The sequence below is a fragment of the Pseudophryne corroboree genome, chromosome 2 (assembly GCF_028390025.1).
Source record: "Pseudophryne corroboree isolate aPseCor3 chromosome 2, aPseCor3.hap2, whole genome shotgun sequence".
NCBI classification, from domain to species: Eukaryota; Metazoa; Chordata; class Amphibia; order Anura; family Myobatrachidae; genus Pseudophryne; species Pseudophryne corroboree.
In genome coordinates, this window is record NC_086445.1 from 189,961,081 (window position 1) to 189,981,668 (window position 20,588).

A 20,588-nucleotide genomic window follows, 5' to 3' on the forward strand; every position below is an offset into this window, starting at 1 on the left:
GGAGCCCCGATGATCGTCAGCCTGCACCAGAGCACCGATAACCGGTCCCTGCGTAGGTAAGTATGTTTTCTTTTTTTTCACAGTGATCAGCTCGTGTGTCTGCCTAGGGGCAGTGAAAGGTGTGCAGGAGTACAGGATCCGCAGTGAGCCCTGTGATTATGCCAGCAGGAGCTGGCGTAATTATCACAGGGCTCACTGCAGTATATTTTTTGCAATTGTTTTTTTTAGTAAATTTGTCCACATCGCATTTTTCATTATAAGTATGGCAAATGCTATCTGGTTACTAGAAAAGTGAATTAAAGGGTCTGGAGCAGTTTTTCACGAAAACAGCACCAAAAGCCCTTTAATACATTCAGGTGATACTAAAATAATGCGAAAACACAATTTTTCACATTATTTTAGTAAAAACAAAATGTTACTAAAAATGCCCATCTCTTTAAACTAGCAAGGAATACTGGGGATCATTCCGAGTTGATCGCTAGCTGCCGCTGTTCGCAGCGCAGCAATCAGGCTAAAAATAGGAATTTCTGCGCATGCGTATGGTACAATGAGCATCGTGGGTTTGCACAGAGTCTTACGAAGATTCCAGTCGCACGGTCGAACGCAGGAAGATTGACATGAAGTGGGAGTTTCTGGGTGTCAACTGACCGTTTTCAGGGACTGCTTAGAAAAACGCAGGTGTGCCAGGGAAAACGCAGGCATTGCTGGGCGAACGCTGGGTGGTTGTGTGACGTCAAAAGCCGTCCCTCCATAGTTAGAATCAACGCACACGAAGAGTAACTACAGGACTGGTCTTGTTATTAACAAAATGATTTTGCAGGCGCTCTGCTGCACAAGCGTTCGCACTTCTGCAAAGCGAAAATACACTCCCCAGTGAGCGGCGACAATGCGTTTGCGCGGCTGCTAAAAACTGCTAGCGAGCGATCAACTCAGAATGACCCCCACTGGCAAGTATTGGGGCTTTACTACACAGCAGTGTTGAGGTGCATATTGTATGGGGAGCCACTATACCATGCTGATCACATGCACAGTACATTAAAGCTGCATCAATGACACGTGTGCTAACATAGGAATCAATGATCCTGAAGGCTGCTCATTTTTAATGCAGTGCATTCAGTCAACTTAGTAACCTGCAAGTTAAACAAAAAAATATCATACTGTATCTGTGATGTAAATTACATGCTAGCACCCTGTCCTCTAAATAATAAAATGTACCTCTTAGAACTGATAAGTCTCTATTCTGTACTTTAATCGCTGGGACATGCTGACCCCAACGTCCTGGTCTAAATGATCAGGTAGGAATTTGCACATTTGGAATTCAGTATCACTGATGGTGAGCAGAGTACTCAGCATTGGTTAAAGGGGTCATTCAGATCTGATTGCTGGGCTGCGTTTTTTGCTGTCCTGCGATCAAATAGTCGCCGCCTTCAGGGGGAGTGTTTTTTCGCTGTGCAAGCGTGCGTTCCTATGTGTTAGCAGAGCTTCTAAAAATTAGTTTGTGCAGTCTCTGCGCAGCCCAGGACTTACTTTTACAGTGCAATTAAATCCTGCTGATCGGGGCCGGAGCTGACGTCAGACACCCTCACTCAAGACGCTGGGACGCGATTGCGTTTTTCCGGACACTCCCTGTAAATGGTCAGTAGCCACACACAAACGGCTTCCTCCTGTCATTCACCTTGCGTATGCCCGTGTGGATGGTCCTTTGCACCATTCCGTCGCTGATCGGCGATACCCGTTGTAGCTGTCCGACGCGCCTGCGCATTGCAGTGAAAACGCATGCGCAGTTTGGACCTGATCGGCATAGCAGCAATCAGATCTGAATTACCCCCAAAGTCGTGTACGCATGCTGCTCATACAGTGTGGGCATAGTGGTTAGCATTGCCTCACAACACTGGGTCATGGGTTTGATTTTCAAATAGAGCAGTGGTTCTCAAACTCTTTTGAATTAATGTGTCCTAGAGTATCAGCATTATTTTCACGCCACTCCTAGAATTAAAGATACTTATTGGGAAAATCTGAAAAAAAAAAAAAAAAAAAAATTGTGGCTACATGTCATCCTCAGGTTCAGTTATGTGGTGGTGGACAGGGTGCACTTCTGCTTGTCCATATATTTTATGATTGGCAGCCACCAGCACTGGTTTTCCTAACACATTGATCATAAATAATTTGATTAATTGTGGCACCTCCTATGTGTGCCCCATGGTTCCCCAGGGTGCTATGACACTCAGTTTTGGAACCACTGATCTAGTGCACTGAATGTGTGAAGTTTGCATGTTCTTCCCTTGTTTGTGTGGTCTTCCTCTGGGTAATCCAGTTTCCTCCCACACTACAAAGACACATTGGAAACACACTGGGGCAGGGATTGATGTGAATGAGTAAATATTCTTATGCTTTGTAATATGTAGGCACTATATATAACTAATAATAATAATAATAATAATAATAATAATACTACTACAGTGCTTGCCTCTTGAAGAGAGAAGGTTCTTTGTTTGATCAGATTCAGTTACTGAGATATATAACAGTACAGAATGTATGTAACTAACAATAGACAATGAGGGGTTATGTTTGTAAAACAGGTCCTATAGATTATTATTTGTATTATTATTATTATTATTATTATCATCATCATCCTATATTTATATGGCGCCACAAGGGATCCGCAGTGCCAGTTACACAGTACATAACCAAATGAGCAAACAAGAAAACAGCACTTACAGTTCTTTTAGAATGTAATCTCTCACGAGCAGGGCCCTCTTCCCTCATGTGCTTATCCTTTATCTTACTTTAATAATCTTCAACTGTACCACATCCAGCAGTCTTCTGCCACCTGATACTTATTCCAGTGTCATCTGCTGATGCAACTATGTGTATTTACCCTGTACTTGTCCTATACTGTCATCAACTGTAAGTTGCTGTTTTCCTGTTTGATTATTTATGTACTCTGTAATTGGGCACTGCGGAACCCTTGTGGCGCCATATAAATAAAGGATAATAATAATAATAATAATAATAATAATAATAAGGCAATACAGAACAGGTATGGAAAGCCAGTGGTTAGATGCCATAAAAGTGAGTATGGAGTATAAGATAGCGTAAAGCCCCGTACACACGGGGAGAGGTGTGTGCTGAGCAATCTATCACAGACTACTCAGAATACATCTCCCCCCCGCTCAGCACACAGGGCGATGTGTGCTGAGCGAGGGAGGGGGGCGCGGTGGAGGCCGCTCATTTCACCCAGCGGCCTGCTAGGCCAATCTAGCACCGGCGATAGTAACGCGCAGTGCCGCGCATCGCTATCGCTGTGGGACATACACACGGAGAGATCCGTGCTTAACTTCTAAGCAATCTAGTCAGATTGCTTAGAATTTAAGCACGGATCTCTCCATGTGTGCCCCCTTAAGTAAGAAAAGGAAAGGCACATGAGGAAAGAAGGCCCCCATGCTCTTGCAAGTTACAATCTAAAGGTGACGGGGTGACAAACCGGGGTGACACAGAAGGGGTAGACAGTGAGCATTGACAAGAGTGTTTGGAGGAGAGTTGGCTGGGTTTGGTGAAGAAGTGGATCTTGAGAGCCTGTTTGAAGTTTTGAAGAGAGGTGGAGAGTCTAATGGGAAGAGGTAGAGAATTCCAGAGATAGGGAGCAGCATGTGCAAAATCTTGTAGGTAGGAGTGAGAGGAGATCTGTTGCATTTAACTATAAAGAAATGTGTCCACAAAGGTACAGTAAGTTGAATCCCACATTACAGCCTGCATTTGTTACATCTCTAGGTACCATTCCCATTTGCTAGGCATGTATACAGCTTATCTATATTTACAAATACTCATTTACGCAATAGGAAACCTCTACAAATATTTTATTAAGCATTTACGTGTAAAAAATGGGGTCGTTTTTCTTTAAATAAATCGTATCCACTGTAATGAAAATATAATACTGTCTGTTTTATGTTCTTTTAATGAGGAATCATATAATAAAATGATCTTACTTCCCATCATCTCCTCACACTTAGCACATACTAAAAATCTAATATATTGTGTAGAGTCCTAACAGAATATCAACTCGCACACACTCAGAATTATCTATCTGTCTAACACATGATCTCATTCTATTGTGTGGGATTGTCTGCTAAGCGGCCGTGTTACAAGGAACAAGTATTCAGTGCTGGGATATTGTAGGTTGAAGGTAAGACACAAAGGTACATGAGGGTTAACTGTGACCTTCCTGGTTATCAAGATGGATGGAGTGTGGAAACTGGGGGAGGAATATTAACCAGGGATTTGCCTCAGTCAATATTTACTGTTCCTTTGCTCTTCCTGGACTGATCGGTCAATATATCTTCATGTTCACCCTAACAAAACTCAATAGCCACTTGATATATTGATATCTTTTTGTGCTATTTACCTCAGTGACAATCCCTGCTGCAGCCTCCAGACTCATGAAGGTTTAGCAATGATGAAATTTCTGCAAGATACAAAGGGCCCTGGAGGACTTGGGAAATTAGAAAAAAGTTCACGTGGTGTTATGTAAATTTGCATGACATATTTAGGAAAGGTATGAGCCAGCTACCGCAATGTACACTAACATCAACCCATACAATGACAGACATGCTAAGGATTCAACCCAATGTGCAAAATGATCAAAGGCTTGATGAGATCCTTTAATAAAAAGCAAACATTGTAAATAATGGCTGATTATACTTCAATAAAAACTGCAAACTCAGCAGTAAAGTTCTACTTTACTCTCATTAATCTAAATGAATGTGTTTATAAAAGTGTTATGATGTGCGTTGTATTTCGTGCTGGAAGCCAGGTCACAGAGGGAAGGGGGACTCCATAGCTGTAGATGTTTAGGGCATGCAGGTACTGTTTTATTCCTTATCTCCTCTGACGCTTGTGTCCTCCGGCCTTCTGTGTCCTCCAGTATTCTGTGTTCAGGCAGCCAGTAAAAAAACCAGGAGCACCACTTCAAGATTAACCACATAGAACATTTAGAAACACTGAGGCTTGGGAATGTGATGCCACTAATGTTGTGCTACAGATGGGCATTATAATATGTAAACTTTCATCTTCTATCATTGCCATTTGGCATTGAAACTACACCATAGCAACTAAGTGATGCTCAGCTCCCCTGGTAAGGCTGACCTTAATGCTTTGCCAGGACACTGCAGAGGCAACTAATACCCCTTTCAGACCGCCAGCTTCTAACACGGGTTATTGCACATGAGCTCGCATAACCTGTGTTGTTGTGCGGTCTGAAAGGGCCCAGGGGAAATATCCCGGGTTGACCCGGTATTTGAAGCCTGGTAGCAACCAGGGTTGAACACGGTTTCAACCCTGGTCGCTGTGCGATGTGAATGGGTTGCTGAGTTGATGCGACTGGTTTCCTGTTCACACTGGATGGACGTGAGTCGCAGGGAGATCATCTGATCGCCCCGGTCCCCACAAGCATCACTGCTGAAAGCCACCAACCCGGCAATATGCCGGGCTGGAGACGCCAGTGTAAAGGGGAAAGAGGCGGATCACAACCGGGAAGCATCCGTATACGACTCCCGGGTGCGACACACCAATAGCGGCGTGAAAGGGGTTAGTATGACTGACTCGGCTTTCTAGCTTACACATGGGCAGTGGACTGGAAACTCACATTCAAGACTTACGTCGGCTATACATGTGTAGCTGGTCAATCTGATGGGCAACAAGACACTGCTTCGACGAGTACATACAAACTTGCCAGTGCAGGGGAGCGACGGAACGACGGAGGATGCCATGCAGCAGGGCCAACCAGAAACATTGCTAATAATCGTGGGAACGTGCAAATCGGGCATACACACTGCCCGATATACCCAATTTGTTGTTTCAATGTGCCCCGAAAACTACAACTCAGGCACTAGTCTGGTAAACATGCTGATCTGGAAGGGTGATGCTGTCACAAGAAAGAAGAAGAAAGAATTTGAATTTAATAAATTAAATATTTTACAAAATATAGTGGTGAAGCTATTGCTGGAGGTAACTACTGCTGGTCACAGGCTTATTAAATAGGGAGAAGCCCTATCAAGCTGAAAATATATATATTTTTTTGGCGTATTTAGGAATCTTCTCTCTATAATAGACCCCTATGGGCATGATTCTGAGTTGCACGCAATGCAATTCAACTGAACATGCATCTAAGAAGCTACAACGTCGCACAGCGCATGTGTACCACTCAGAGTTGCAGCTGCAATTGAGAAGCACAGTCCCAGAAATATATAGGAAATGTATTAGACATTCCTGGGTGGTGACTGGGAGGTGGAAGGGAGGTGACTATTTAGAAGTAGGGTGTTATGGGAGTGTTGTGGGAGTATCACATAAATGGTTGCAAACTCAGATGTTTAATCGCTTACACTGGAGGCCATACTCTGATGGAGAATCTACACCTAGCAAGGGGCTGGTGCAAGTTTTGATGGTGCTTTAGATGTTAGCATGTAAAAACACACCGAATGGGATTGTTGTATCTAAAGGCACAAAGTGGGCGTCCCAGCCCTGGAACAGTCATACACATGGCTGTACATAAGGAGAAGGCCAGATACAAGCTTTGGCATAAAGTCACAGATGTGACTAACCGCTATATGGAGCTTATCCATATTTACAAATAGAGAATTGCAAAGGAGCACACAGCTATGTAGAGAGAAGGTAAAATCTGCTCAAATGGATGTTTAAGTCATAGCAGCAGGAATGGTAGGTTAATGCTTTCTATCTTTTACTGAAATCCTTAGGTCCTGATGCCAGCCCCATAGGCTGCCCCATCCTTGTGACATTATATGGTGTCCCTAGTGACTGACTACCAAACTGGAATGCAGACCCTAGTTCCATATCCATTTCATAGGAAGAGAATAACTGTTCATTGTATGATATACGCAGCTAGGGCCATATTCAGTTAGCAGCATTGTGTGGTCACTATGTGCGTCTGTGCACATCACTGTCGAGCTTCACAGATTTTCTGTGCCCCACTATGGTACACAAAGAAATATCGCTGGTGATGGTGGAATTGAGATGCTAGCGTCTCACAATCATCTTCGCTAATTGAATACTGTGCAATTGGGCTGATTCAGAGTCAGACAATGCTAAAACCTCTTCAGTGTCTTTTGCCGATCTTTTATTAGCGGATGCTAATAAAGGGGGTCATTCCGAGTTGATCGCTAGCTGCTTTCGTTCGTTGGCAGCGATCAGGCAAAAAAATCGGCACTTCTGCACATGCGTATGCGGCACAATGTGCACGCACATCGTACTATTACAACGAACGATGTAGTTTCACACAAGGTCTAGTGAAGCTTTTCAGTCGCACTGCTGTCTGCAGAGTGATTGACAGGTAGAGGGTGTTTCTGGGTGTCAACTGACCGTTTTCAGGGAGTGTTCGGAAAAACGCAGGCGTGCCAGGAAAAATGCAGGCGTGGCTGGGCGAACGCAGGGCATGTTCGTGACGTCAAAACAGGAACTGAATAGTCTGAAGTGATTGCAAGCGCTGAGTAGGTCTGAAGCTACTCTGAAACTGCACAAAATAATTTTGTAGCCGCTCTGCGATCCTTTCATTCGCACTTCTGCTAAGCTAAAATACAATCCCAGTGGGCGGCAGCATAGCGTTTGCATGGCTGCTAAAAACTGCTAGTGAACGATCAACTCGGAATGACCCCCAAAGACCCTTCCTTGGTGTACAAGTGTGCGCCTAAATTTTAGAGATGTGTACTGGAAATTTTTCGGGTTTTGTGTTTTGGTTTTGGATTCGGTTCCACGGCCGTGTTTTGGATTCGGACGCGTTTTGGCAAAACCTCCCTGAAATTTTTTTGTCGGATTCGGGTGTGTTTTGGATTCGGGTGTTTTTTTTACAAAAAATCCTCAAAAACAGCTTAAATCATAGAATTTGGGGGTAATTTTGATCCCATAGTATTATTAACCTCAATAACCACAATTTTCACTCATTTCCAGTCTATTCTGAACACCTCACACCTCACAATATTATTTTTAGTCCTAAAATTTGCACCAAGGTCGCTGGATGACTAAGCTAAGCGACCCAAGTGGCCGGCACAAACACCTGGCCCATCTAGGAGTGGCACTGCAGTGTCAGACAGGATGGCACTTAAAAAATTAGCCCCAAACATCACATGATGCAAAGATAAATAAAATAAAAAAGAGGTGCAAGATGGAATTGTCCTTGGGCCCTCCCACCCACCCTTATGTTGTATAAACAGGACATGCACACTTTAACAAACCCATAATTTCAGCGACAGGGTCTGCCACACGACTGTGGCTGAAATGACTGGTTGGTTTGGGCCCCCACCAAAAAAGAAGCAATTAATCTCTCCTTGCACAAACTGGCTCTACAGAGGCAAGATGTCCACCTCCTCCTCATCCTCCGATTCATCACCCGTTTCACTGTGTACATTCCCCTCCTCACAGAGTATTCATTCGTCCCCACTGGAATCCACCATCTCAGGTCCCTGTGTATTTTCTGGAGGCAATTGCTGGTGAATGTCTCCACGAAGGAATTGATTATAATTCATTTTGATGAACATCATCTTCTCCACACTTTGTGGAAGTAACCTCGTACGCCGATCGCTGACAAGGTGAGCGGCTGCACTAAACACTCTTTCGGAGTACACACTGGAGGGGGGGCAACTTAGGTAAAATAAAGCCAGTTTGTGCAAGGGCCTCTAAATTGCCTCTTTTTCCTGCCAGTATACGTACGGACTGTCTGACGTGCCTACTTGGTTGCGGTCACTCATATAATCCTCCACCATTCTTTCAATGGTGACAGAATCATATGCAGTGACAGTAGACGACATGTCAATAATCGTTGGCAGGTCCCTCAGTCCGGACCAGATGTCAGCACTCGCTCCAGACTGCCCTGCATCACCGCCAGCGGATGGGCTCGGAATTCTTGGCCTTTTCCTCGCAGCCCCAGTTGCGGGAGAATGTGAAGGAGGAACTGTTGGCGGGTCACGTTCCGCTTGATTTGACAAGTGTCTCACCATCAGGTCTTTGAACATCTGCAGACTTGTGTCTGCCAGAAAGAGAGATACAACGTACGCTTTAAACCTAGGATCGAGCACGGTGGCCAAAATGTAGTGCTATGATTTCAACAGATTGACCACCCATGAATCCTGGTTAATCGAATTAAGGGCTCCATCCACAAGTCCCACATGCCTAGTGGAATCGCTCCGTTTTAGCTTCTCCTTCAATCTCTCCAGCTTCTTCTGCAAAAGCCTGATGAGGGGAATGACCTGACTCAGGCTGGCAGTGTCTGAACTGACTTCACGTGTGGCAAGTTCAAAGGGTTGCAGAACCTTGCACAATGTTGAAATCATTCTCCACTGCGCTTGAGTCAGGTGCATCCCCCCTCCATTGCCTATATTGTAGGTAGATGTATAGGCTTGAATGGCCTTTTGCTGCTCCTCCATCCTCTGAAGCATATAGAGGGTTGAATTCCACCTCGTTACCACCTCTTGCTTCAGCTGATGGCGGGGCAGGTTCAGGAATGTTTGCTGGTGCTCCAGTCTTTGGAACGCAGTGGCTGAATGCCGAAAGTGGCCCGCAATTCTTCGGGCCACCGACAGCATCTCTTGCACGCCCCTGTCGTTTTGTAAAAAATTCTGCACCGCCAAATTCAATGTATGTGCAAAACATGGGACGTGCTGGAATTTGCCCACATGTAATGCACGCACAATATTGGTGGCGTTGTCCGATGTCACAAATCCCCAGGAGAGTCCAATTGGGGTAAGCCATTCTGCGATGATGTTCCTCAGTTTCTGTAAGAGGTTGTCAGCTGTGTGCCTCTTATGGAAAGTGGCGATACAAAGCGTAGCCTGCCTAGGAACGAGTTGGCGTTTGCGAGATGCTGCTACTGGTGTCGCCGCTGCTGTTCTTGCTGCGGGAGGCAATACATCTACCCAGTGGGCTGTCACCGTCATATAGTCCTGAGTCTGCCCTGCTCCACTTGTCCACATGTCCGTAGTGGACATTGGTTACAACTGCATTTTTTAGGACATTGGTGACTCTTTTTCTGACGTCTGTGTACATTCTCGGTATCGCCTGCCTAGAGAAATGGAACCTAGATGGTATTTAGTACCGGGGACACAGTACCACAAGCAATTCTCTAATTCCCTGCTAATTAACATTGGATACCGGACACACGTTTAACACCACCGCAGCTGCCAAGACCTGAGTTATCCGCTTTGCAGCAGGATGACTGCTGTGATATTTCATCTTCCTCTCAAAGGACTGTTGGACAGTCAATTGCTTACTGGAAGTAGTACAAGTGGTCTTCCGACTTCCCCTCTGGGATGGCGATCGACTCCCAGCAGCAACAACAGCAGCGCCAGCAGTAGTAGGCGTTACACTCAAGGATGCATCGGAGGAATCCCAGGCAGGAGAGGACTCATCAGACTTGCCAGTGACATGGCCTGCAGGACTATTGGCTTTCCCGTCTAAGGAGGAAATTGACACTGAGGGAATTGGTGGTGTGGTTTGCAGGAGCTTGGTTACAAGAGGAAGGGATTTAGTTGTCAGTGGACTGCTTCCGCTGTCACCCAAAGTTTTTGAACTTGTTAATGACTTCTGATAAATGCGCTCCAGGTGACGTATAAGGGAGGATGTTCCTAGGTGGTTAACGTCCTTACCCCTACTTATTACAGCTTGACAAAGGCAACACACGGCTTGACACCTGGGGCAATATTTACTAATATTCGTGTTTGAGTCAGTTTGTGTAGTGTTTTTTAAACTCGTTTTGTATCGGGTGCATTTTCATGCAACTTTTTGAAACTATATACGCAAAGTTACGAAGAAGTCGACTTTATGGTTTTCGTGTTTTCCGATGTCGATGCCAGTCGGGTTTTTTTTGGACCATTCTCATCCGTCATTATCATTTGCGTACATCTTTTGGTTGTTTTTACCGGTATTTTTTCTAAGTGAAACGCGGCAGGGTTTTTTTAAGACCCCGGCCGCATTTTCACTTTTAGTTTCGTTTTTCATCCCCGTTCATGATTGGTTGTGTTTCAGATGGTAGGAGTGTCTGTGCGCAACCATATAAATATGCCCCAAACCGTCCGCACCTCGTGGGTTTAGTTAGTGGTGAGGAGGAGGGAGGTTGTGCTGTGGAAGTAGGTGAATTTGTGGTTTGGTGAGGAGTGTTGGTAGCGATTTCTGAGTGTGGTATTGTGTTTGAAAGTCGTCTTGTCATTCTTGTAGTCTTGTTTTTTGTGGTTTTGTCTCATTTTTTGTCCAAGTTATTTTTCTTTATAGCCCCTTGTCAGTGTTTGTGTGTGTGTGTGTGTGTGTGTGTGTGTGTGTGTGTGTGTGTGTGTGAGTTGTGTAGTGGTAGTGGAGGAGTGTGTTGTTTGTCTTTTTTTTTTCTGTGTTAAGTGTTTAGACACACAATTATGTGTGACTCAGAGGTGGGTGAGGTGGAGGGTGTGAGTGAGGGGGAGGAGGTCGGTCAGGTGGAGGAGGTGGGTGAGGTTGCTGCAGCAGCCTCAAGTGACAGTGATAGTGACAGTCAGACAGCTCTGCAGCCACGCACCACTACTAAGACTGGGCGGAATGTAAAGTTTAGTTTTGCTGAAAATGTGGCATTGGTGCGTGAGCTGATGAAGTATCAGCGGCAGCTATTTGGGCCTGAGTCCGCCAAGGTGCCAACATGGAGGAAGACGGTGTTGTGGGCGAAAGTTGTTGCTGCTGTCAATAGTGAGGGGGTGGTCAAGCGGACGGAGGACACGTGCCGCAAACGGTACTATGACATAAAGCGACGTGTCAAGTCCAAAATAGCCAAGGAGGCGAAGTCGGCTCGAAAAACCGGTGGTGGCCAGCCCTATATTGCAAGATATCTGGAGTATGAGGAGCCCATGCGGAGTGTAATACCTCCTGAAGTAGTCTCTGCAACCCATGTCTGGGATTCAGATAGGCCCAGGAAGAATGGTGAGCATGTGTTTTTGAATTAACATTCTATGACCTTTTTTTTTTTTTTAAATGTGTGTCATGTGACGTTGCATATTACTCCCATCTTCAAGTGTGTGTCAGCAAATATATTGTTTTGGGTAATGTTTTATACAAAAGCCAATGTAACATCTTACTTTATTGTATGTCATGTGTTTTTTTTCCAGTATATTTTGCATGTGTAGTTTGGACTTGGTGTGTCATTGAATTGTCCTGCAATAATGTTTTCCTTTTGGACATTTTTTGTTTTTTAAGTTGGACTATGTTTTATATTTAGGTTATCCATGTGCAATGTTTCAAAAACAGTGGTTGTCATGTTAGAGGCTGGAGTAGTGTAAAGTGGTTTGAAAACCACTTACATGTGTAATGTCATTATTACAGAATGTAATATTTTTTATTCAAAAAACACTATTTGTTTGTTCAGTTTGAGTTTGTATTTGTACCGTGACACAACACTGCAGTGTAATTTTTTTTTTTTTGGCTCATATAGTGGCAATGTGTGTTTGGAGTGCCACATCACAGAGCAATTTATATATTGCATCTGTAATATTTTTCCTTTCATTACAAAATGAAGATGTGTGTGTTTGTGGTTGTTAATGTATGTATTTTTACTTGTGGCCTATGTCAGTGTCCTGTACATGTTTTCCTGTGTTGAACTTTCCATAGGGCATATGGCTATTGGACAATGTTGATTGTTTTATGTAGTGTTTTTTTTTGTTTCCGGTCCTTATGTTTTTCATAAAAATAAAGCAAGCATTTCTTAAAGAATACATGTTTATAAGCATAATGGGTGGATGTATCAACAATAGCATGAATACATGAGTGTTTTTTTTTTTACAGTGTTTGAAAAAAGCAGTACTACTCGTCCTCCAGTAACTCCCAGCACATCTGATGATGATGACGCTGCGGAAGCAGGTAAAGTGTCCATTGTAGTATAGGGTATGTTTGTAAAGGAATGGCCATAACAAAATTTCACTTTCATTAATAGGTCCATCAAAAGAAGTCTGGAGCAGCAGAAGTGGGACTTCTGTAAGACATCACCACAAAAAACCTGTGGCAGCAAAGAAAGCAAGGTCTGATGTCCAGGGCCAACCACAGCAGGCTACCCCGCCACGAAGATTATCGACAGTATGTTCGGTCCCCCCACTCCAAATTTTGGACGCACCTCCAAGACGTCATCCACACTCCCCTCATCTTGATTGTGAGTATCAAACTGAAATAAATGTAAACAATTTTAGATCGTAATCAAACTTTTTCTTAACCGCATTAAGTCAAAACACATCAAAAACTTATATACTTACCAAAGTAAGCAAAACATGAAATGGAATCCAAGCAAAATGGCCTTGTCCACATCCATTAAAGATATGTATGTCCACTTGAGCCATACGGTAGCACATTGTGTGTAAGATGCTGCAACAGAAACTCATGTTTAATGTTTGCAAAAAGTAAGGTTGTTTATCAAATTTTCAAATGTGTGTTTGAGCTCACATTGCCAAATACATATAAAAACATTACTATGTTTGTTTTAGAAAAGCTATAAGGTAACACATTATGGATTACAATGTGTTTTTATGGTGGAGTATGTCTGATCTACAATAAAACTAAAGTGTTTGCTTTCACAATAAAGTAACCAGACACATTTGCCACAAACAGGCATATGTGTGTATTTAAGTTATGAGTGATGATGTTGCTAGGCAGAATATCTGAAAGCAACAGTGAATGACATGTGTTCCATGTGTAGTGATTTGTTTTCATTTATCAAACATATGGATAGCTAACGGCGAATTTTTCCACATTTCAGCTTCTAGTCCTGGTAACAGCATCCCTCCGCAACAACAGCAACACAGTGACATGGAGGAGACAATCATCTTAGAAATGCAGCCATTAAGCCAAGGAATCAGCCCCCCAGCACCTGTGAGTACACCACCACAGCAAAGCACACTACCACCACAACACAGCCCAACAACATCAGTATCACAAGGCCCTGATCAGGTGTTTTGGACCATTTGGGCTAGACAGCAGGCCACTAATGAAGATAGCCTGCGTAGGCAGACACAAATGTTTGCAAGCCTACCATGTCACCTCAGAAGAATAACCAGAAATATGAGTAGACAAAATTAACAAACAACCAGAATTGGAAATACCATGGAACTCATGCGTACAGACATTACACAGGTCATGGGCAACTTACAGTGCATAATGGAAGAACAGCACAGACTAATGGAAGAACAGCACAGACAACAGCAAAGTTATATGAACATTTTTCAAAACAATCAAAAGATTCATGAAAGTTTATTCCGAATTGTAGCCAATCAAAATGCAGCTACACGTGAACTCAATGCCACCCTCACTAGCCTGAATGAAATACTCAGATCCATGCACCAACAGCAAACAAGCAGCAGTTCTGGTACGACTACTCCAAATATCACGCCAGTCTCATCACCACGAAGACGCTCCACCAGAGCACGACAACATGACAGTGCTAAAGGCAAAGGGCAGGACAAGCAGGCACCCAAAAAAAATTAACACAAAACAAACAAATTTTAAATTTCTGAGAAGTAATTCAAAATAGTTAGTAAGTGTATGTTTGGCAAAATATATATAACACTTAGCTCCTTGACAATTTATACAACATCATTAATTATAAGTGGTACAAACAACAGCATAACATTTGTACACACATTTATTCTTTACCATCTTTGTTTTCTTTTGGAGGAGGGAAATGTTGTTGTAGCTGCACATACATGTTAGCAGGAAGTAACCAGACCACTTTATATTTTTTCTAATCATTACTCTTTCTAGATTCTAATCATTCTCCTATCCTGCACACACAATGATTGCCAGGCAGCCACATACATGTTAGCAGGAAGTAACCAGACCACTTGATTTTTTTCTAATCATTACTCTTTCTAGATTTCAATCATTCTCCTATCCTGCAGCCAATCCACATTACAATGTGATTGTTAACTATTTTACCTTTTTTCTCTATACAACATTACAAGAATAACACAATTGAGTTGCGTAAAAAGCTTTTAATATGTTGTCATTGAATTGAGATAATTCATTGCCAAAATGAATGTCATTATTGTTGGGCCATGTTTGTGTGTGTTAAAAATGAGTAATAATGTTATTACACATGATGCAGAAACCAAAAAATAATAAATTTTTAACCAAAAAAAATAATGTGTATAATAATGTATATATGTGGCTGTGTATTTACTTACAAATCAGCAAGTTTACTGCAGGAAACATTACAAAATAAATAATTTTGGATGAGAGTAAGTTTGTGTCCCTTAAATATGATGGAGCATCACACATAGGGACACGTGTATTCCTCAAGGCTAAGATATTATATGTTGAGGACTGTTTATTTAGAACACAGGTTCTCAAACTCGGCCCTCAGGACCCCACACAGTGCATGTTTTGCAGGTCTCCACACAGAATCACAAGTGACATAATTGGCTCCACCTGTGAACCTTTTAAAATGTGTATGTGAGTAATTCATACACCTGTGCTTCTACTGGGTTACCTGCAAAACATGCACTGTGTGGGGTCCTGAGGGCCGAGTTTGAGAACCTGTGCATTAGGACGTTACACACAATCATAAAGTAAAATACTAAATAAATTACTATGTGGATTATGTGTGCTTGTAATAAATTATCAGTGCAAGTTTACGAACACTTATCCAGACTTAATGCATGCCACTCATAATCTGTTGCTTTGATTTTTAAAATAAACACAATACACATGCGACATTAGTTTTGCATAAAGCGAGGGTATGTTTGTATGTCTCAAGGAGACAGACACATTCTGAGTAATGGTTTTTACAATAAAAATGGCCCAACATCTATTTCTGATTACACAACAAATGAAATAAGCAAACCAAACTTACCTTAGAAATAGCGAGTGATGAGCTTTTGCCTAACCTGCCTCCCTACATCTGTACTCCAAGTATCACCAGATGTCTCTAATTCCTCTGCTTGCTGGCTACTTTCTTCATCCTCCTCCTCCTCAACATGTGGCAGATGTTGTTGCAAACACATGTTATGAAGAAAGCAGCAGCAGAACACAATTTGAGTCACCTTCGAGGGACTATAAAAACAAAAGGCCACCAGACTTATCCAGACACTGAAACCTAGATTTCAGCACACCAAAACATCTTTCTATCACATTCCGCGTGGACTTATGTGCATGATTGTAATTGTGTTCAGCAGGGGTATCAGGTCGGGACAAAGGAGTTAGAAGCGAAGAGAAACAGCCATATCCTCCTTCACCTAAAAGACAGATATAGTAACGTGATTCATGTTAAGATTCAGCAACACATAAGTAACACACTGTGGGGCAGATGTATTAACCTGTAGAAGGCATAAGGAAGTGATAAACCAGTGATATGTGCAAGGTAATAAAGGCAGCGGACAATCTGTTCCTAAATGTTCATTTACATATTGGAGCTGATTGGCTGGTGCCTTTATCACCTTGCACATATCACTGGTTTCTCACTTCCTTATGCCTTCTACAGGTTAATACATCTGCCCCTGTATTTGGACAAAGTATACGCAGGCCTACACATATCAAATTACATACCCAGCAGCCATCCATCTGGCATTTGTCCGTCCTCAAACTTATCAAAGAGGGATGACTGACTGAGGATGAAGGAGTCATGGCAGCCCCAAGGGTAACTAGCAACAACACTCATTATTTTGAGATTTGCATCACAAACCACCTGCACATTTGTGGAGTGTTCTTGATGGCGATTAGTATATATGTGCTGCCTGCCCCTAGGTGGTCTCAGCTGAATGTGTGTGCAATCTATGGCTCCAAGCACATTGGGCATGCCAGCCAGCTCATAGAAATCTACCCTGACGGCATGCCACTGAGACTCCTGGGTAGGAAAGCAGATTGAGGCATCGATGTGGGGCTGCAAAACAGCCAACACCTGTGTGTATATTTGAAAGAACAATAAACATGAGATTTTAGGACAGAACTGTCCACCGAGAAATTAAAACAAACAAAAAAAAGAAGAGGTAGTTAGGTATACATCACCTGTGTTAATATTCTCGAAAATGAGGGCTGTGAGATTCCTATGACATCCCCAGACACAGCCTGAAAGCTACCAGTAGCCATAAAGTGCAACACAGCCAGGAGTTTGTGCAGGCCTGAGACAGAGCGAGAGCGTGCTGTCTCAGGGTCTAGGCCCAGTTTGACAAGGTCATACAGACGGAAAATGTTGTTACGATTTAGACAGAACATCTGTATGACCATATCATCGGACAATGCGTTCAAGTTTAAACGCCCCCTAAAAAAACGAGTCCTGCGCAGCCTCCGCGGAACCTGTACAACCTGCTGACCATGTTGTCTGAGGAATCCCACAGCACACAAAATATCACTGGTCCATAGTCCTGCTGCCATTTCTGAGTGTAGGTGGATTGAATTGGGCCTAACATCCTTTTATAGGCATCCGTATTCAGGTGTGATTGATTTTTGAGTTGCAACACATGTAAACACGCCTGAAAAAAGCAGGTCTATTTTTTTGCCGCTTTTTTTAACGATTCGCAAAAAAATACGACCGCATTTGAGCACTCAGAGACTAACACCCAAATACGAATGAATAGTGAATTCCCGTATTGTATGAAATAACCGCCGTGTTTGACCGATGGTCTATTCATTAGTATTTCTGAACTTTGCAAATTAAACCATTACGAATAGTCCAAAAACTGCCGAGATTGGTGCTTAGTGAATTTCCGGATTGGGACTTAGAAAAAAAAAACACAAATAGGGCAAACTCGGATTTTTAGTAAATATAGGCCCTGTTGTCCGCATTTCTGTTAAAATAATTCCACACCGAAGAGGTGATTTTTTTTTTGTAAGTTGACCAGGCATGTCAATGGCCATATTCGTCCCACGGACAACAGGTGTCTCCCCGGGTGCCTGACTTAAACAAACCACCTCACCATCAGAATCCTCCTTGTCAATTTCCTCCTCAGCGCCAGCAACACCCATATCCTCATCCTGGTGTACTTCAACAGTGACATCTTCAATTTGACTATCAGGAATTGGACTGCGGGTGCTCCTTCCAGCACTTGCAGGGGGCGTGCAAATGGTGGAAGGCGCCACCTCACCCCGTCCAGTGTTGGCAAGGTCAGGCATCGCAACCGATACAATTGGACTCTCCTTGGGGATTTGTGATTTAGAAAAATGCACAGTTCTTTGCTGTGCTTTTGCCAGCTTAAGTCTTTTCATTTTTCTAGCGGGAGGATGAGTGCTTCCATCCTCATGTGAAGCTGAACCACTAGCCATGAACATAAGCCAGGGCCTCAGCCGTTCCTTGCCACTCCGTTTCGTAAATCGCATAATGGCAAGTTTACACTTCTCCTCAGACGCTTTTAATTTAGATTTTTGGGTCATTTTACTGAACTTTTGTGTTTTGGATTTTACATGCTCTCTACTATGACATTGGGCATCGGCCTTGGCAGACGACGTTGATGGCATTTCATCGTCTCGGCCATGACTAGTGGCAGCAGCTTCAGCACGAGGTGGAAGTGGATCTTGATCTTTCCCTATTTTACCCTCCACATTTTTGTTCTCCATCTTTTAATGTGTGTAATTATATGCCAGTAATATATCAATAGCAATGACATACTGTACCGTACTGCTATATATATATATATATATATATATACTGGTGGTCAGCAAAATTCTGCACTGTCCTCCTACTATATACTGCGCGCAACTATAATGTAGCACAGATATGGGTAGTAAACTTGACGACACAGAGGTGGAGCAATGGACTACTGTACCGTACTGCTATATATATACTGGTGGTCAGCAAAATTCTGCACTGTCCTCCTACAATAAACTGCGCACAACTACAATGCAGCACAGATGTAGATAGTATACTTGACGACACAGAGGTAGAGCAATGGACTACTGTACCGTACTGCTATATATATATATATATATATATATACTGGCGGTCCGCAAAATTCTGCACTGTCCTCCTACTGTATACTGCGCACAACTACAATGCAGCACAGATATAGATAGTATACTTGACGACACAGAGGTAGAGCAATGGACTACTGTACCGCACTGCTATATATATATATATATATATATATACTGGTGGTCAGCAAAATTCTGCACTGTCCTCCTACTATATACTGCGCACAACTACAATGCAGCACAGATATAGATAGTATACTTGACAACACAGAGGTAGAGCAATGGACTACTGTACCTCACTGCTATATATATATATATATATATATATACTGGTGGTCAGCAAAATTCTGCACTGTCCTCCTACTATATACCGCGCACAACTACAATGCAGCACAGATATGGATAGTATACTTGACGACACAGAGGTAGAGCAATGGACTACTGTACCGTACTGCTATATATATACTGGTGGTCAGCAAAATTCTGCACTGTCCTCCTACCATATACTGCGCACAACTACAATGCAGCACAGATATGGAGCGTTTTCAGGCAGAGAACGTAGATATTTGCAGCACACTGAGCACAGATATTTGCAGCACACTGAGCACAGATATTTGCAGCACACTGAGCACAGATATTTGCAGCACACTGAGCACAGATATTTGCAGCACACTGAACACAGCAACTGAGAGAACGCAGCCACGTCCTCTCGCTATCATCTCCAATGCACGAGTGAAAATGGCGGTGACGCGCGGCTCTTTATATGCAATACAAATCTCGCAAAAATACGACAGCGGGATGATGACGTTCGGGCGCGTTCGTGTTAACCGAGCAAGGTGGGAACATCCGAGGCTGGCTCGGACCCGTGTAAACCACGTGAAGTTCAGGGGGGTTCGGATCTCGAGGAACCGAACCCGCTCATCTCTTCTAAATTTGCAAGGACTGAGATGCCCACTATGCGTTTTTAGATGCCACACTCTCATTTGATGCATACTTAGTTGCTACCATCAGACACACCACTAAAAATTGCACCTGCCCCCTGCTAAGTGCAGATTCTACATCGGAGGTTGACTTCCAATGTAAGTGATTAAGGTGTCTATTTACTAAGCCTTGGACGGAGATAAAGTTGATGGAGATAAATGACCAGCCAATCAGCTCCTAACTGCCATGTCACAGGCTGTGTTTGAAAAATTACAGTTAGGAGCCGATTGGCTGGTACTTTATCTCCGTCCACTTTATCTCCATCCAAGTCTTAGTAAATAGACCCCTGTGACGCCCCCATAACATGCCCATCACAGTACACCTCCGTGCAACTGAAAATCCAGTCACCACCAAGGAACGGCCAGTACATATCCAATACATTTCTGAGAATGTGTGTTGTGTGGTGTATATAGGAACTGATTCAGAGATGGACGCAGATCGCTGCACACGCAGCAAGATCTGCATCCATTTCTGCGCATGCTGGGGGCCACCCAGCACAGGGCAAGGCCACCCAGTATGTGTGGCAATGCCTCCCAATGCATCCACAATTATATTGCAGATGCATCAAATTAAGGTTGACCCATTGGAGAGCAGCCTGGCTGCACTGTCAGATGGTCAGCTGCCAATTTATTTAATGTGATGTCATTCAGCCACCCCGAAAACACTCCTGGCATGCACCCGTTTGGCCCACCTCGCCCGCCGCCTGC

The 20,588-nt window shown here is 43.3% G+C and overlaps 1 long non-coding RNA gene across 1 annotated transcript; it reads left to right on the forward strand.

Moving 5' to 3' along the window:
- The first annotated feature begins 12,795 nt into the window (after nucleotides 1–12,795).
- LOC135050630 (uncharacterized) lies at nucleotides 12,796–13,900 on the forward strand. The gene is made up of 3 exons (XR_010241703.1): nucleotides 12,796–12,873; nucleotides 12,947–13,159; nucleotides 13,760–13,900. It is a non-coding gene; the product is annotated as an uncharacterized LOC135050630 (long non-coding RNA).
- Nucleotides 13,901–20,588: the final 6,688 nt, after the last annotated feature.